Source organism: Rattus norvegicus, chromosome 16, assembly GCF_036323735.1.
Source record: "Rattus norvegicus strain BN/NHsdMcwi chromosome 16, GRCr8, whole genome shotgun sequence".
Taxonomy (NCBI): Eukaryota; Metazoa; Chordata; class Mammalia; order Rodentia; family Muridae; genus Rattus; species Rattus norvegicus.
This window is the reverse complement of record NC_086034.1, coordinates 10,105,386-10,122,411: the sequence shown is the minus strand read 5'-3', so window position 1 is coordinate 10,122,411 and position 17,026 is coordinate 10,105,386. Positions and strand designations below refer to the sequence as shown.

General features: G+C 46.5%; 1 non-coding gene and 1 pseudogene across 1 annotated transcript; both read left to right on the top strand.

The window, feature by feature from the left end:
• Positions 1-2,956: 2,956 nt before the first annotated feature.
• On the top strand, positions 2,957-3,029 carry Trnaa-agc63 (transfer RNA alanine (anticodon AGC) 63). Its single transcript has one exon. It is a non-coding gene; the product is annotated as a tRNA-Ala (tRNA).
• Positions 3,030-3,733: 704 nt separating this feature from the next.
• Cfl1-ps7 (cofilin 1, pseudogene 7) lies at positions 3,734-4,423 on the top strand (annotated as a pseudogene).
• Positions 4,424-17,026: the final 12,603 nt, after the last annotated feature.

Below are 17,026 nucleotides of genomic sequence, written 5' to 3'. Positions count from 1 at the left end.
ATGAGTGTGTGCGCACGTGTGTGTCTGTGTGTGTATGTGTGTGAATGTGTGTGTCTGTGTGTGTCTGCGTGTGTATGCATGTGTGTGTCTCTGTGTGTGTGCGTGTGTGTGCGTGCATGCGTGCATGCGTGCATGTGTGTATTGTGTGTGTGTCTGTTTGTCAGTGTGTATGCGTGTGTGTATGCGTGTGTCTGTGTGTGTGTGTCTGTGTATGTGTGTGTGTGTGTGCATGCGTACTACCCAGCTTTACATGCAAATACTCATTCCTCCATCTTTCCCACCTCTCCATCCCGTATTCGGTTGGTCTGGTTCAAGGGTTCTGGTTTCTGACACACCGTAAATACTAGACCATTGTCAGTACTCATCTTGGATATCCTGCTCTTGCCAAGAACCTTGTGGTGAGGCAGGTTCTGTGCAAGCTCCAGGCCACCACACACCTCCCAACCCTCAGTGTCAGGCTCAGCGAGTTCGACCTTTGTGCCTATGACCTGCACAGAGTCACCACCCTGTGCTCTCTGTCTCCCATCAGGGCAAGCAGTGTGGGCAGCAGCACCAGCCGCTGCATGCAGAGGGCCGACCAGAGGGCCTATGACCCGCCTCTTCAGTAACGACGCCTGCTTCTGCAGCAGCACCAGTTCCTCCCTGTGCTCCTGCAGCTCATGTATGGATTAGATGTTTGGGTGGACCAACTCAGAGCACTGGATCTGGGCCGAGATAGTACCCAAGTTGGTCAGCAAGCACTTCCCAGGCCTTTTAAATGTTTTAATGTGTAGGTCCACGCCTACAGAGACCTGAGGTACTGGGTGCCTTGCAGCTGAAATTAGGCACCCAGTATGGCTCTCCTGTGAGCACAGTACACATTCTTAACCACAGAACCATCTTTCCAGCCCTGAATTTTAAAGCAACGGATTGGTTTGTTAGGTGGAGAAAATTCCAAGACAGGTTAACATTCAGGCTGTGGTACGGTGGCTGCTCCCCGTATTCATCCAGGCTTACGGTAAGAGAGAACAGAGAGCAGGGTGGAAAGGCATGAGAATGTGCAGTTTGCCTGGACACGTGAGGCTCTAAGATGACCATGGGCCTGGAGGAGCAGGGGTAGAACAATACGGGGCCAGGTAGACAGTCTGGGAATTGCAATTGTGTAATGGCTTGAATAAGAAATGTCTCCCGCAGCCTCGTATATTTGAATACTTTGTTCCCTGTTGTTGGCACTGACTGAGGGCGTGCTAGGGAAGCTCTTCCTGTGTTGCTGGCTAGGGAGGAACCTGGCTAGTGACAGCATGATTCCCTGTTATATCCGTTCACAAACTTGAGTGTGTGTTTCCCATGCTGTTTGACAAATGCATGACAGTTCAACAGGCTTTTACAAAGGAAGCGTTTGGGCTGGAGATGCGGCTCAGTGGTTAGAGCACTGACTGCTCTTCCAGGGGTCCCGAGTTCAAATCCCAGCAACCACATGGTGGCTCACAACCATCTGTAATGGGATCTGATGTCATCTTCTGGTGGGTCTGAAGACAGCAACAGTGTACTCATATAAATAAAATCTAAAAAAAAAAAAAAAAAGGAAGCATTTCCCTTAGCTCCTAGCTCAAGGTACCTGCATGCCGATGCCTGCCTTGGCCTCCTGGCCTCTCGTTTCCATGAGCTACACATACATGTTCCTGGACAAGCATGTTCTCCCCCCACTGGACGGACACTCTTCCTGCAGTTCTCAGCCCCTGCATCAACAGAATCTGCACCCCCATCTCCCTCCAATTTCTAGCCTGGTCCTCAGCAAACACTGATCTTTCTGTCCGGTCAGTGCCTACCCAGCGCCACCAAGGTAACGTTCAGACACCTTCAAACCCGTGTCTCTGAGTTCCCCAGTTCAGGCCATTCCATCCTTCGAGGGGTGTCAAACACCTGAGAGCTACACTGGCTGTCGGGGCAGGCCTGTAATCCTAGAGACCTGTTCGGTTCAAGGGGGATGGTGCCGGTGAGTGCAGGCTGGCCTCGGAGGTTTCGGGCTTCCCTCCGTGAGTGTGGTTCTGTGGGACTGGGGTCCTGTGGGACTGAGGCCCCGCTTCCTTACAAAAGAAGTTAAGAGACATCCTGACCCTTTCTTCCCTCAAATACCACATCTAAAACAACAGAAAATCCTCATCTCTAGATTCAGCATAGACCCAGGACGCTCCCCATCCTCCCTCCTCACCTCCATGCTACTTTTAATAACTCCTAACTGGTTCCACATCCCACCCTTGTCCGCTGAATCCAGAGGAACTTGCCTCCCATGTTTCTTCCTGGTACTTTGGTTTTTCGGTGCTGTGCTCGAACCCAGGACATCACACAAGCTAGGAAAACACTCCCCTACAGAGATCCACCCACACCTATGTTCTTGCCTTAGATTATTAACCTCCTCCAACCAGACTTTAAGCTCCTCTGACTTACCCTACACATAGCGACTGTAATCATACCCAGCTATGGGAAGGGTCAGGGACCACAACGAAGCCCGGGAGTTTAGCGGTGCCTCTTCTCTTCCACAGATAGGACCAGAAGCTATGGTTGTCTCGACTGCTGCGGCAGGAAACAACAGAGCTTCAGACAGAGCCTAGGAGCCAGGGGCTGGGATACCAGAGGTCTCCCCCACCCCTAGACTCTCTCAGCTAGGTAATGTAAGAGCCCCTGAGGCCACGCCCACAGGAAGCAGCACAACCCTCTGCCCAGCTGGACCTGCACCCTCAGGGTGAAGGGAACGTGGGATTTTGATCACGTGTCATCATCTAAGCAACACTGAAAAGATTCCTGACTGTCACATGGGGGGCTGAATTGAAGGTATGGACCTTTCCCCAAAGTACGGGTAAGTTTGCGGCAAAGCAGTAAGATCCTATTTGTCTTGTGAACACCTCCCTCTTAAGCAAAGGGCTTGAATATGGGACAGCCCAAAGGTGGTGGGTTCTAGAATATGTAAGGGTAGGGGTTGGGGATTTAGCTCAGTGGTAGAGCGCTTGCCTAGCAAGCACAAGGCCCTGGGTTCGATCCCCAGCTCCAAAAAAAAGAAAAAGAAAAAAAAATAGAATATGTAAGGGTAGAGATTAGTGAGTATTTTTAGGAGTTGGACTAGTTAGGACATGGGAGGGCTGCTGCCTCTGGAGAGATAGGCTGGCCCATTCTTAGACACCTGTGAGAGGAGATCCGGACTGACAGGATTTCATCCTTAAGTCACTCGGGAGTCTGCCCGCTGGGGAATTGTCAAGGGCAGTTGGAATAGCAGATCTAACTCCAGTGGTTGAAAATGTCACTGATCTGGTGACAACTGACCTCCCCTCTGCTGATGACAGGCCTGGATAAAGTGTCCCTGCCAGCCTCTGTTCTGAGGGCAGCTACTAAAAGCAACTGAAGTTGGGTGTGGTGGCCTAGGCCTTAAAGCACAGCACTAGGGAAACAGCCATTTACGTCTCTCTGATGTTTGAGGCCAGCCTGGTCTACACAATGTGTTCCAGCCAGGGATACAGAGTGAGCCCCCTGTCTCAGTCACAAATGAGATTTTCAAATGTGTCTGCCTCCTGTCCATTCGCAGCGTGTACACCAACTCAGAGGAAACACCCCACCCAGCCTGCTACTGTCTGATATGCAGGCAACAGACCTCACAGCAGCTGGAGCCCCCACAGTCCGGCCAGACCAGCTTTAGTTTGTACCCTCTGCTCCACTTCGGAATCCCGGCATGGCCATTTTACAGAGGTTTCCTGGTCTGTAAAATGGGAATGCTACAAGTCAGATTCCAGCAGCAGCCTCGGCAGCTCAGTTCTTCTGTAGCTCTCTCTGTCTCCCTTTCGTGTCCAGAAACAGGGCCTCTGGTGTGACTGTCTCTGATGGTGTCAGCGAGGTGTTCAATAAGGTGGAAATTCGCAAGTCTTCAACACCAGAAGAAGTGAAGAAAGGCAAGAAGGCAGTGCTCTTTTGCCTGAGTGAGGACACGGGGAACATTATCCTGGAGGAAGGCAAGGAAATCCTGGTAGGAGATGTGGGGCAGACTGTGGACGACCCCTACACCACTTTTGTCAAGATGCTGCCAGACAAGGACTGTCGCTATGCTCTCTGTGATGCAACCTGTGAGAGCAAGAAGAGCAAGAAGGAGGACCTGGTGTTCATCTTCTGGGCCCCCGAGAGTGAGTGTACCCTTTCAGATGATCTATGCCAGCTCCAAGGATGCCATCCAGAAGAAGCTGACAGGAATCAAGGACGAACTACAAGCCAGTTGCTACGAGGTGGTCAAGGACCGCTGCACCCTGGCACAGTGCCAGTCATTTCCCTGGAGGGCAAGCCTTTGTGAGTCACCTCCAGCCCCCTGCCTGGAGCATCTAGCAGCCCCAGACCTGCTCTTGGGTGTTGCAGGCTACCCCTTTCCTGCCAGACTGGAGGGGATAGGGGAAGCCCAGCGGGGCAAGGGCTACCCCTTCACCCCAGTTCCAGACACCCTCCCACTCCCTGGAGAGTCCTTTTCCCTCCATCCCTTGACGGTTCTGGCCTTCCCAAACTGCTTTTGATCTTTTTATTCCTTTTAGGTCAAAGCAGACCAAGTATTGTCCTGGGCACCCAGTTTGGGGGGAGCCTGTATTTTTTTTAACAACACCCCTACTCCTCATCCCTCCCCATCCCATGCTGCCACCTTCTAACCACAATAGGGACTCTGCACTTGTCTGTTTAGTTCTATATGAAAATGAAGTGTGGGGCTGGAGAGATGGCTCAGTGGTTAGGAGCGCTGACTGCTCTTCCACAGGTCCTGAGTTCAATTCCCAGCAACCACATGGTGGCTCACAACCATCTGTAATGGGTTCTGATGCCCTCTTCTGGTGTGTCTGAAGACAGCTACAGTGTACTCATATAAATAAAATAAATCTTTAAAAAAAAAAAAAAGAAAATGAAGTGTGGAAATGACCCTCCCTGCACCAGCTGGTTGCCCTCCCCTTTCCCTTGATCTTGGCCACTCATGAAAGCAGGATCAGTAAGGGACCTTCAATTAAAAAAACAAAAAGCAATAAAAAAACTAATTAACCAAAACATGGGACCTACTACTGTGGATGCCATAAGCTTTTAGGAAGGCCTTTTCCCATCTTCAGCCATTCAGTATGATTAGGAAACACTGCCAGCACTGGGGAGCAGGGCCTGCACCTCACCTGGGCAGCAGGGTAGAGCTGGGTCTGGTTGCAAAGGGTTGCTAGTGTGCCAGCCCCAAACCCGAGAACAGGAGGCCCGGAAGACTGTCCAGCTCAGATTCCCCTCAAACCCAGATCCAGGGCTTTGAATTGGCCCACCCCAACATCAACCCCATCAATGAGCTGTCGGGGTACATGAAGGGTTGGTCCTACAAGATTCAGACCTACAGGGTCTCCATGTCACAGGACAACAGCAGGATATCCAAGAGGAGTCCCGGTGAGATTCCAGTATTGAGAAGCAGAAGCGAGGGGCCTCATACCAAACCAAGAAGTCATTGCAATGAACATTTGCAAACAAAGTGTGGACAAAAGGATATACTGTGTGACACACTGTGACACACTGTAGCTTCCACAGGATTTTTTTTCCTACTGGGGTGGAGTGCTTGCAAGGGTAAAGAGCAGCTACAAGGAGGGGGAGATGAGTGGGATTGGGGTGCATAATGTGAAATTCACAAAAAAAACAATAAAAAGTTTTTAAAAAAACAGGAAAATTGTTTTCCTTCAACAGCTGTAGTTTATTTAGTGAACTAGTTTTTGTTTATGCTGTTTACATTTTTAGGGCTGGGCACTGGAGTTTGGGTATGCTAGACAAAAGTTCTACTTGTTGATATACAAACCCAGTCCTGGGTGTTTTGAGACCACCTTGTAAGCCAGGCTGGTCTGGATCTTCTTCCTGCCTTCGCCTGCTCTTTGAACGGCTCTAGTCTCTTTTAAAGTAATTCCCACTTCTTACACCAGGTGGAGCTGTCGCACTGGCAACAGAGACGCATCCTCGTGGGAGGGAGGTGTTCTTTTCTGAGAAGTCAGAGTTTTAAGGTCCAGCTTAGCCCTCAGGTCCACTAAAATCCCCCAGAGCTTTGAGAACCTACCATTGGACCTGTCCCTCCCCAGGGGCAAGACCCGCCTGGCCTCTGCATCAGCATTTCCAGCTTCTCTGGCGGTTTCTGGCTACAAGGTTTCTGGACTTTCTGGACCTGGGAAATCAGGAGAGAGAAGTCAAAAGCTGAACTGTGGGGAGAAGGATGCAGGTGCAGTTTTAAGAGGCCTGGTTTAAGAGATGCGGAAACCGGCAGCAGCTCTCTGCTCCCAAACCCCGTGGGAGAGAGACCTCACCGCCTGATCAGGTGGGCACTCCTGAGGCTGCAGAGCGGAGGAGACCACCAACGCTGCCCACCCCTGCCCACATCCCTGGCCCAAGAGGCAACTGTATAAGGCCTCTGGGCTCCCGTAGGGGAGGGCCCAGGAGCGGCAGGATCCCTGCGCCTGAGACACCACCGGAACCTGAAGGAAACAGACCGGATAAACAGTTCTCTGCACCCAAATCCCGTGGGAGGGAGAGCTAAACCTTCAGAGAGGCAGACACGCCTGGGAAACCAGAAGAGACTGCACTCTGTGCACATCCAGACGCCAGAGGAAAACACCAAACGCCATCTGGAACCCTGGTGCACGGAGGCTCGCAGAAGGAGCGGCGCAGATCTTCCCGGTTGCTGCCGCCGCGGAGAGGACTTAGGCAGTACCCCACGAGCAAACTTGAGCCTTGGAACCACAGGTAGGACCAACTTTTCCCCTGCAAGAAACTTGCCTGGTGAACTCAAGACACAGGCCCACAGGAACAGCTGAAGACCTGTAGAGAGGAAAAACTACACGCCCGAAAGCAGAACACTCTGTCCCCATAACTGGCTGAAAGAAAACAGGAAAACAGGTCTACAGCACTCCTGACACACAGGCTTATAGGACAGTCTAGCCCCGGTCAGAAATAGCAGAACAAAGTAACACTAGAGATAATCTGATGGTGAGAGGCAAGCACAGGAACCCAAGCAACAGAAACCAAGACTACATGGCATCATCGGAGCCCAATTCTCCCACCAAAGCAAACACAGAATATCCAAACACACCAGAAAAGCAAGATCTAGTTTCAAAATCATATTTGATCATGATGCTGGAGGACTTCAAGAAAGACATAAAGAACTCCCTTAGAGAACAAGTAGAAGCCTACAGAGAGGAATCGCAAAAATCCCTGAAAGAATTCCAGGAAAACACAATCAAACAGTTGAAGGAATTAAAAATGGAAATAGAAGCAATCAAGAAAGAACACATGGAAACAACCCTGGACATAGAAAATCAAAAGAAAAGACAAGGAGCTGTAGATACAAGCTTCACCAACAGAATACAAGAGATGGAAGAGAGAATCTCGGGAGCAGAAGATTCCATAGAAATCATTGACTCAACTGTCAAAGATAATGTAAAGCGGAAAAAGCTACTGGTCCAAAACATACAGGAAATCCAGGACTCAATGAGAAGATCAAACCTAAGGATAATAGGTATAGAAGAGAGTGAAGACTCCCAGCTCAAAGGACCAGTAAATATCTTCAACAAAATCATAGAAGAAAACTTCCCTAACCTAAAAAAAGAGATACCCATAGGCATACAAGAAGCCTACAGAACTCCAAATAGATTGGACCAGAAAAGAAACACCTCCCGTCACATAATTGTCAAAACACCAAACGCACAAAATAAAGAAAGAATATTAAAAGCAGTAAGGGAAAAAGGTCAAGTAACATATAAAGGCAGACCTATCAGAATCACACCAGACTTTTCGCCAGAAACTATGAAGGCCAGAAGATCCTGGACAGATGTCATACAGACCCTAAGAGAACACAAATGCCAGCCCAGGTTACTGTATCCTGCAAAACTCTCAATTAACATAGATGGAGAAACCAAGATATTCCATGACAAAACCAAATTTACACAATATCTTTCTACAAATCCAGCACTACAAAGGATAATAAAGGGTAAAGCCCAACATAAGGAGGCAAGCTATACCCTAGAAGAAGCAAGAAACTAATCGTCTTGGCAACAAAACAAAGAGAATGAAAGCACACAAACATAACCTCACATCCAAATATGAATATAACAGGAAGCAATAATCACTATTCCTTAATATCTCTCAATATCAATGGCCTCAACTCCCCAATAAAAAGACATAGATTAACAAACTGGATACGCAATGAGGACCCTGCATTCTGCTGCCTACAGGAAACACACCTCAGAGACAAAGACAGACACTACCTCAGAGTGAAAGGCTGGAAAACAACTTTCCAAGCAAATGGTCAGAAGAAGCAAGCTGGAGTAGCCATTCTAATATCAAATAAAATCAATTTTCAATTAAAAGTCATCAAAAAAGATAAGGAAGGACACTTCATATTCATCAAAGGAAAAATCCACCAAGATGAACTCTCAATCCTCATTTTCGATTGGTTTATATACAAGTGTGCAATTTCTAAGCTTGAAAGTAAAATGATGCTATCTGGTGCTGGATAGAGGAGCCTTATTTTTTATTATGGCAGCTTGCTATTTTTGTAACATGGTGATTTGGTTGAACACATTAAAGTACAGTAGTAACTGATCTCCCCCTCTTCCTGGATGAGTGAGGAGATGATTAAATGTTGATGTCAGCATCCTTGAGCATATTCAGATGAGATTCTGCTTCTGTTGAAAAGGATGCTGTGTTTGATTGTGGTCCGAAGCTTTGAAGCACTACTTGGCATCTCCTTCCTTGGAGGTCTCACTATTTAAACATAACAGATTTGATAGCTTGTTGGTAAGGTGAGGTCCAGCTTGTCTCCACTAGGTCATCTTCATGTGAATCCGGTGGTTATACGGTTTTGTTCTAGGGATATTTCATTTTTTTAATAACGGTTTTAGCTGACATTCATGGAGAGAATGAATCCTTCGAAGTGTGCCACTAGTGAAAGGAAATCCTGTCTAGAGTATGTTTCTTTACAAAGCTGTGTCACACCATCCTTTGGGCCCTCTGCTGGAAAAGTAGAATCAAGTCTCAAATAATGCCTTTTAAATTGTATCCTCTAGTATTATAGATGTAGGACAGTACTGTATCATACCTCTGTGGATGTAAAATAGCTTGTACCTGCTTTATGATACGTAGTAGTGACCGTGCTTTATCAGAGCTGTTTTTAGTGATGTTGCTCAGAATGTTTTCTTTCCAGATGATGATTGAGAAGCTAATTTTAAAAAAAAATGGTGCCAGGTACCACAAGAGTAACAGAACTGTGCTGTTTTCTCGGGTTTTGTTTTTTTTACTTTTTTTTTTTTTAATGGAGTGTGCTGGATGTCTCTACAGTTTTGTTCAGATGACTGCAGAACCTGGAAAAGCTGTTGCTGCTGTTGATGCATAACACACTGCTATTATTGGTCTTTTTATATAAATATAAATATATATATACAGATATATAATTTGAATTTTTTGAAACTTTACCTGTGCTGTCAACTTTCGAAAAAAGTATCCCCGTTTACTGTGTTGAGTTGGCACTGTACAGAAATTAACAGCCATATTGGTCTAGAAATGTTGAACTTAAGTTTTTTCCATTTGTACAGGGGTAACACACTGTATTAAATATGTAAGGTCTTATATACGTGGGTTTGATTACAAAAACTAATAAAGTATTCTCTAAATAAAAAAAAAGAAGCTTCTGTTTAAGTTGCTGATCTATTTAAATTGGGATATTTGTTTTCTTAATGTTTAGAGGTTTTTAAAAACTCCTTCTTATGTCTATATATTTCAAAGTACATTGTATAAATTTCTCAAATAATTAATAAAATATTTAATGGAATGAAAAAAAAAAAAGAGATGCGGAAACCCAGCGTCCTGCTATTAGAGCCAAGTGTAAAGCGAGTCCCAGGGCTTGGCAAGAAGGGTGAGCCAGGGCAGAAGGGCCAAGTCAGGGCCTGGGGTGCCAATCGGGTCCCTGCTGGCCTCAGCACACTGGACGCCAGGTGGAGAAGGATACCAAAGCTACACTGTATTCGCAGCGAGCTTAGGAGATGAGTGTAGAGAACTACTACAGGTGACTTTGGCTCGGCGGGGCGAGCATGAGAGAGCGGGGGGGGGGGGGGGGGGGGGGGGGGGGGGGGCTAGAGTCCAGAGAAGTTCGAGTTCATCCTCTTTGAGGTCTGAGCTTCATGGATGAGCTGGTATCCTGGGAAGCTTCGAGAAAGGGGAAAGAAGGGGCCAGGGAACAGGTCCCTGTGGACGAGAAGATGCCTTGAAGCAGGAAGAAGAGGCTCCCAGTGGTCAGTGCCTTCCTCGTACCTATAGAGTGCAGGAGCCAGGGCCTGAAAGATAGGCATCACCTGGGAGAGGAAAAATAAAGGCATCAAAAGGACAGAGTCCCTGTCTGTGGGTCCAGGTTGGGAGCAAAGTAAACGGCATACAGAGCGATACAGAGGGGGACTAGACCAGCGGAGAGGGGGGCCAGTGAATCAGCAGAGAGTGAATGAGCAGGATCTGATCTCTCTACTCTCCCCAACAAAATAGTCTATCAAACCTGGTGTGAGAAAGGAAGGCGGAACTTTGTCTTAAAGCATCTTTCCCTGGGGCTGGAGAGAGAACTTTACCCAGATTCAACTCCTAGAGCTCAGATGGCAGCCCACAGCATTCTGTAGCTCCAGGTCCAATGAATCTGACGCCCTCTTCTGGGCTCCGTGGACACTGCTCGAACATGGTACACAGACCCAGAGGAAAAAGGCAAAGCGCCCACACAATAAAAATACAGATAAAAGAAAAATAAAGAATAGAGAAGAGGCTGGCTGCTGATTGATCTCTACTAACCCGGAATAGCATATACACCCTTAAACAGATGCTACCAGCAGAGGTGGTTTGAATATGCTTGGCCCTGGAAAGAGGCAATATTTGGAGGGGTCGCCTCATTGGAGGAAGTGTGTCACTGTGGAGGTGGGCTTTGAGGTCTCTTAGTGCTCAGGCTCCGCCCAGTGTGGAATGGGCGTCTCCTACTTGCTTCCTGCGGATCAAGATGTAGCACTCACTGGGGCTGGAGAGATGGTTCAGTGGTTAAGAGCACTGACTGCTCTTCCAGTGATCCTGAGTGCGAATCCCAGCAACCACATGTTAGCTCACAACCATCTATAAGGGAATCTGATGCCCCCTCTGGCATGTCTGAAGGCAACTACAGTGTATTTATATACATAAAATAATCAATAAAAATGTTTTTTAAAAAAAAAGATGTAGCACTCACATCTCCTCCAGCACCAAGTCAGCCTGCATGCTGGCAAGTTTCCCACTATGTTGATAATAGACTGAACTTCTGAAACTATTGCCTTTAGAAGCGTTGCCTTGGTCATGTTGTCCCTTCACAGCAATGAACCCCTGAGACAGAAATGTGGTGGTTAGAATAGGTTTGGCCCCCACAGAATCATGTGCTTGAATGCTTGGCCCACAGGGAGTGGGCCAGAAGGAGTAGCCTACTATCAGAAGGAGTAGCCTAATTGGAGTAGGTGTGACCTCGTTGGAGGAAGTGTGTCACTGTGGAGGTGGGCTTTGAGGTCTCCTATACTAAAGCTCTGCCCAGATGTCCCCTCCTGGATGCCTGCAGAAGATGGCCTCCTTCTGACTCAGTTCCTTCTCCATGTCCACCTGCCTGCTGCCGTGCTTCCTGCCATGATGATGATGGACTGAACCTCTGAAACTGTGAGCCAGCCCCAATGAGATGTTTCTTTTATAAGGGTTCGCAGAAATAAAACCCTAAGACACCATCCTATAGCCGCATGATCCACTCAACATTGCCATAGGTGATCAGTTGCTTTCAATTCAGCTGGTTTTGGCAGTAATATTAGAGCTGATTATGTCACACCCACATGTATGCACATACATCACATGCACACCCTCCACATGCATACACACATGCCACATGCAAACACACACATACACATGCCACATACATAAATGACATGTGTAAACACATTCCTCACAGGCACACCTCCCACATGCACACACATACCACATGCACACACATACCACATGCACACACATACATGCCATACACACACACACATACATGAACACACACACACCTCACAGACACATTATTCTGGGTTAGGAACATGAAAGGTCATGAGGAAGAAATAAGAAAGCTATTTTAAACCAGAACTATAATTCCTCTTAGCTTGTAAAAAAAAAGTTGATTACACGGGGAATCCGAGACAGAATAAGATTGATTACATTGTTTTCTTAAAGGCAGGCTAAATTTAAACAAGCTGAGCACACACTGTGTGAACAGATTGAACACAGAGTTTTACATGATCTCAAAGCACATAACTAACTTGGTTACAAGGTCAGGTGAAAGTTCAATTGTAAAGGCAGGGTTACAAGAGGCATTTCCCAGGAGAATCATTTCTACATAATTCCTGATATTTTCCTATTAAATATTTTACACTCTTGCCCCCCCCCATCTGGAAACTACCCTTTCATACTTCTGAAAATGTCCGCAAAGCTACTCGTCCGCAAAGCCACTGCTCGGGCCACAGCAGTACCCTCAAGCCTTCTTTTGTTTCCTTCCTGATACCTGCTGTAGTTTCTTTTCCGGTGCCTATGCTAATTTGAAATATGATTTTTAGTTTTTATTAACAATTACATGGTGCCATGCTCCCAACTCTTTGGGTGGGATTTGTTGACCCTTGATTAACTAGTATGTGATGAATCTTAGTGTTTCATGTGAGAAATAGATTATATTTCTTTTTTTTAAAGATTTATTTATTTATTTATTTATTTATTTATTTAATGTATACGAGTACACTGTAGCTGTCTTCAGACACGCTAGATCTTATTACAGATGGTTGTGAGCCACCATGTGGTTCCTGGGAATTGAACTCAGGACCTCTGGAAGAGCAGTCGGAGCTCTTAACCGCTGAGCCATCTCTCCAGCCCCTAGATTATATTTCTATTTTGTGAATCATCCATAAATTTTTGATATGCTCACTTAGCATAATTTAATTTTTAATCAGGATTCTTTCCAGCCACCTAGTACTAAGAGTTAAAAGAAGCTTAAACTTCAGCCCCTTGAGTGATCTTCCGTACTTACAGGCTAGCATGCTCACTTCCCGTGCTCACTTCCTTTCACACCTCCCCAGTCCACCGTTGGCCTTTGTATCTTAATGTTTAGCAAAATGTTCGTTTGGACTTTGAGGCATCCTTACTCATTTCTTCCCATCTCATTTTCTTCCAACTCCTTGTGGCAATTTGAATAAAAATGGCCCCTACAGGACCTACTGACCATAGGGAGCAAAACTATTAGGTGTGGTGTTGTTGGAGTAGGTGTAAAATTGCTGGGGGAAGTATAGCTCAATCTCTTCTGGTCAGATCAAGATGTGGAACTCTCAGTTTGTCCTCCAGCACCATGTCTGACTACATGGTGCCATGCCTCCTGCCACGATGATAGTGGGCTAATTCTCTGAGCTCTAAGACAGCTCCAGTGAAATGTTTGCCTTTATAAGAGTTGCCATGGTCATGGTATCTCTTCACAGCAATGAAACCCTAACTAAACATTCTTCCTTTCTGGATTTAACCGGCTTCTGTCTACCCTACTGTGTTCCCAGGGAGAAGCTTGGAGGACTTTCCTAGGGGCTAGCGCCAGCCTTACACCCACCGCCTTTGGTCAAGGTTAGTCCAAGTTCCATTCTCTACACACAGTTCTCAGGAGGAACAGGGACATTCTTGAAAAACCCCAGAATGTACTGACTGACAGTCACCAGACCCTCTGGTCCCAGATAGAGTTCAAACGCATGTCATATGCTTGCTAGCCAATAGATTCAAAGGTCAATATGCTTAGCCAATAAGTTTCAACTGTAATCTTGCTGATGCAACCTGTACCCCTAAAAAGTATAAAAACTGCTTGTTATAGCCATTTGGGGTCGCCCTCTAGTCATTTGCCACGAGGGGCTGATTGAGAGTCAACCCCAAAGCGCTGGAAAAATAAAGCTCTTGAGTTAACTTCGAACTCCGTTCTTGTGCCTCACTTGGGGGGTCTCCCGGTAGTTAGGACAAAATGAACTCCCAGTCATCATTCCCTACTGGACATATTTACACTTTACCCTTTCTCCTGAGCAGTGGTTTAGGAGGGATTCGATCTGGGTCATTTCATGGATTAAACCTAGGCACCCCGCAGACACTGTTCCCTACGTCCTCCTGATACCTGCTCTGTCTTCTGTCGGTGTCCTCACTATAACTGTAACCCTGATGACCTCTAACCCTTCTTTTATCTGTTTATTTGCCTAAGATAGAGCCTCCAGTAACCAGGCTGACCTCAAACTCCTTGACCATGGACATCACAACTCTCCAGGTGTTAGGATTCCAGGCCCTGGGGTGACAGGTGCAACCGCTGCCTTAGAATGTAGCCTTCGGTTTGCTTGAATTAATTCCTTCTGTGTGTTGTGGTTTATCCTGAAGTTATCTGTATTTTGATGTTAATTCCACTGCCCCTAGGACAGGTGCCTAGTCACTACTCAGGAATCAGGTGACTTTACAAAAACCTTCTCCCCATTGAATTTGTAAAGTTCAGGTGAGGCAGGTGAGGAGCAGGTACAGGATAGAAGGAGGCCTGTCATTGGAGGAGAAGGAAGGATGGGCGGGAGAGAAGCTTGAAGGAAGAGGAGGAGACTAGAACAGAGACAGGAGAGACAGGAGGGGAGAGAGAGAAGCCTTGGCAGGACGATGGAGGCTGACGTTAAGATTCCTCTCTGTGGGGTTGGGGATCTAGCTCAGTGGTAGAGTCCTTGCCTAGGAAGCGCAAGGCCCTGGGTTCGGTCCCCAGCTCCGAAAAAAAAAAAAAGAACCAAAAAAAAAAAAAAAAAAGATTCTGCTCTGTGTATTTACAGGTTGTTATTAATGTTCCTAAGGAATGGATGGTACTGGGCTTTGTCTGTTTAGGTGGGCAATTATATCTTATCAATTGGGTCAAAGATTATTGTGTTGTGTGTTCTTTTATGTGAGGGCTTGAGTGTAGCAAAGTGTGCGGCGGCAGGAGACGCTGGGCCACCGAGGAGTTGGGATGTCCTTCCACCAAGATATCTAGCAGATATCATGGGACACTGTGGTGTGGACCTAGCGAGGTAAAAGACCACAATACTTTTTTTATTTTTTATATTTTTACAACAACATCTGTGTGTGACTTTCAGCCCCCTGCTCCGGCCGGATAGATTTCCCTTTGTCTTTAACACTCTGAAGTGCATCTGCACACATATGATAGCATATGATTTGGTGTCCACCGAAGGTCCTCATGTGGGAGCCTGGCCTTCACTATGGTGTTAAGGTGGTAGAGCTTCTGAGATGCAGGGCCTGTGAAGACCGTGCAGCCACAGAGATGGTATCTTAGGAGAGACCACTGTTGGTCCCAAGGACTTGGTGCTCCAGGAACAATGAGTCGTCAGAAAGCAAGGTCGGCTGTTACGGTTGCCTCACTCCCGGTCTCACCCATGACTTCTTCACACACTGCTATTACTGTGACACTGTGTGCCATGAGGCCTTCACCAGGACCAAGCAGAATGCAGCATCTGTCTCGTGAGCTAAGTAAGTCCTGTCTCTTCAGACAACGTTACTCTGCTTTGCATATTGTGTTAGACTCAAAATGGACCAAGTCGAATGTGGTTTTGTCTTTATAATCCTGTGCCACTGAATAGCTGCGTCAGTCAGGAGTTCTATGAGCCACTTTTAAAGATTGCCTCGTGACAGGTTCCTCCATTTTCTCAGCTTAAGATTTCAATGCTTATTAGAATCTTTTCCTCTCCCCCATGCTTCTTGCTGTATTTATCCAACTTCGTGTCTCCCGTCACTCTCTGTAGAAGTCATTCTCAGCCTTCCTGATGCTGCAGCCCATTAATACAGTTCCTCGTGTTGTGGTGACCCCCAACTGTAAAACTATTTTTGTTGCGGCTTCTTAACCGTAATTTTGCTGCTGTTATGAATCACAATGGGAATAAGTTTGGAAGTAGAGGTTTTTCAAACGGGTCATGACCCACGGGCTAAGATCTACAGGGTCTAATTCTCAAAGATCCTCTTTCTTTTGGGGAGGGCAGAGTCCACCTTGAGACAGGGTCTCACTCTGTGATTTTTTTTAAACTTTTTTTTAAGATTTATTTATTTATAAGTACACTGTAGCTGTCTTCAGACACACCAGAAGAGGGCATCAGATCTCATTACAGATGGTTATGAGCCACCATATGGTTGCTGGGATTTGAACTCAGGACCTTTGGAAGAGCTGCCAGTGCTCTTAACCACTGAGCCATCTCTCCAGCCCTCACTCTGTAATCTTAATTGATCTGTAACTCACGAGGATCTGCCTCCTGGGTGCTGGCTTGTACCACCACACCTGGCTTTAGAAAAGCTGTGTTAATCTACTATTCAGCTCAATATTCAATGCAGAAGTTCTAATTTCAACGACATGGTATTTTAGTTTCAGTAATTTTATTATTTTAGTTTATTTTTTGTTTGTTTGTTTGTTTTTAGAGTCTCAAATATCCAGAGCTGGCCTCAAACTTGATATATAACCAAAGTGACCTTATCTATCTATCTATATATAACCAAAATGACCTAATCTATCTGCCGCCACTTCCTGGGTGCTGAGATCACAGGCATCTGCCACTGTGTTGGTTTTCTCTGGTGCTGTTCCCCCAGAGAACACACGAACACCCCTAAAGCCATTGACTGTATGGAGAGTTTGTCTAAATCATGCAGCCCTGAGCCTCACTCACTGTTTTTTGTCTGTTATGCATGGAAACCACATCCTGGTTGACACACTTTAGACAGCAAGAACAGTTAGTGAAAAGCAAACCTAAAGCCAAAAAAGTGAGATTGTGGATTTCAGGACTTCCCCAGATCCCAGGCTGTGGATCTGGTCTTTGATGGATTAGCTCTCTGTCCCCCTGTCTGGGGCGTAGGTTTTGTGACCTAAAGTCAAGAATGATGCCTCTGGCATCGGTTGTGTCAAGGTCTCAGGCCTGTTACATCCCCCACTGGTGTAATGAGC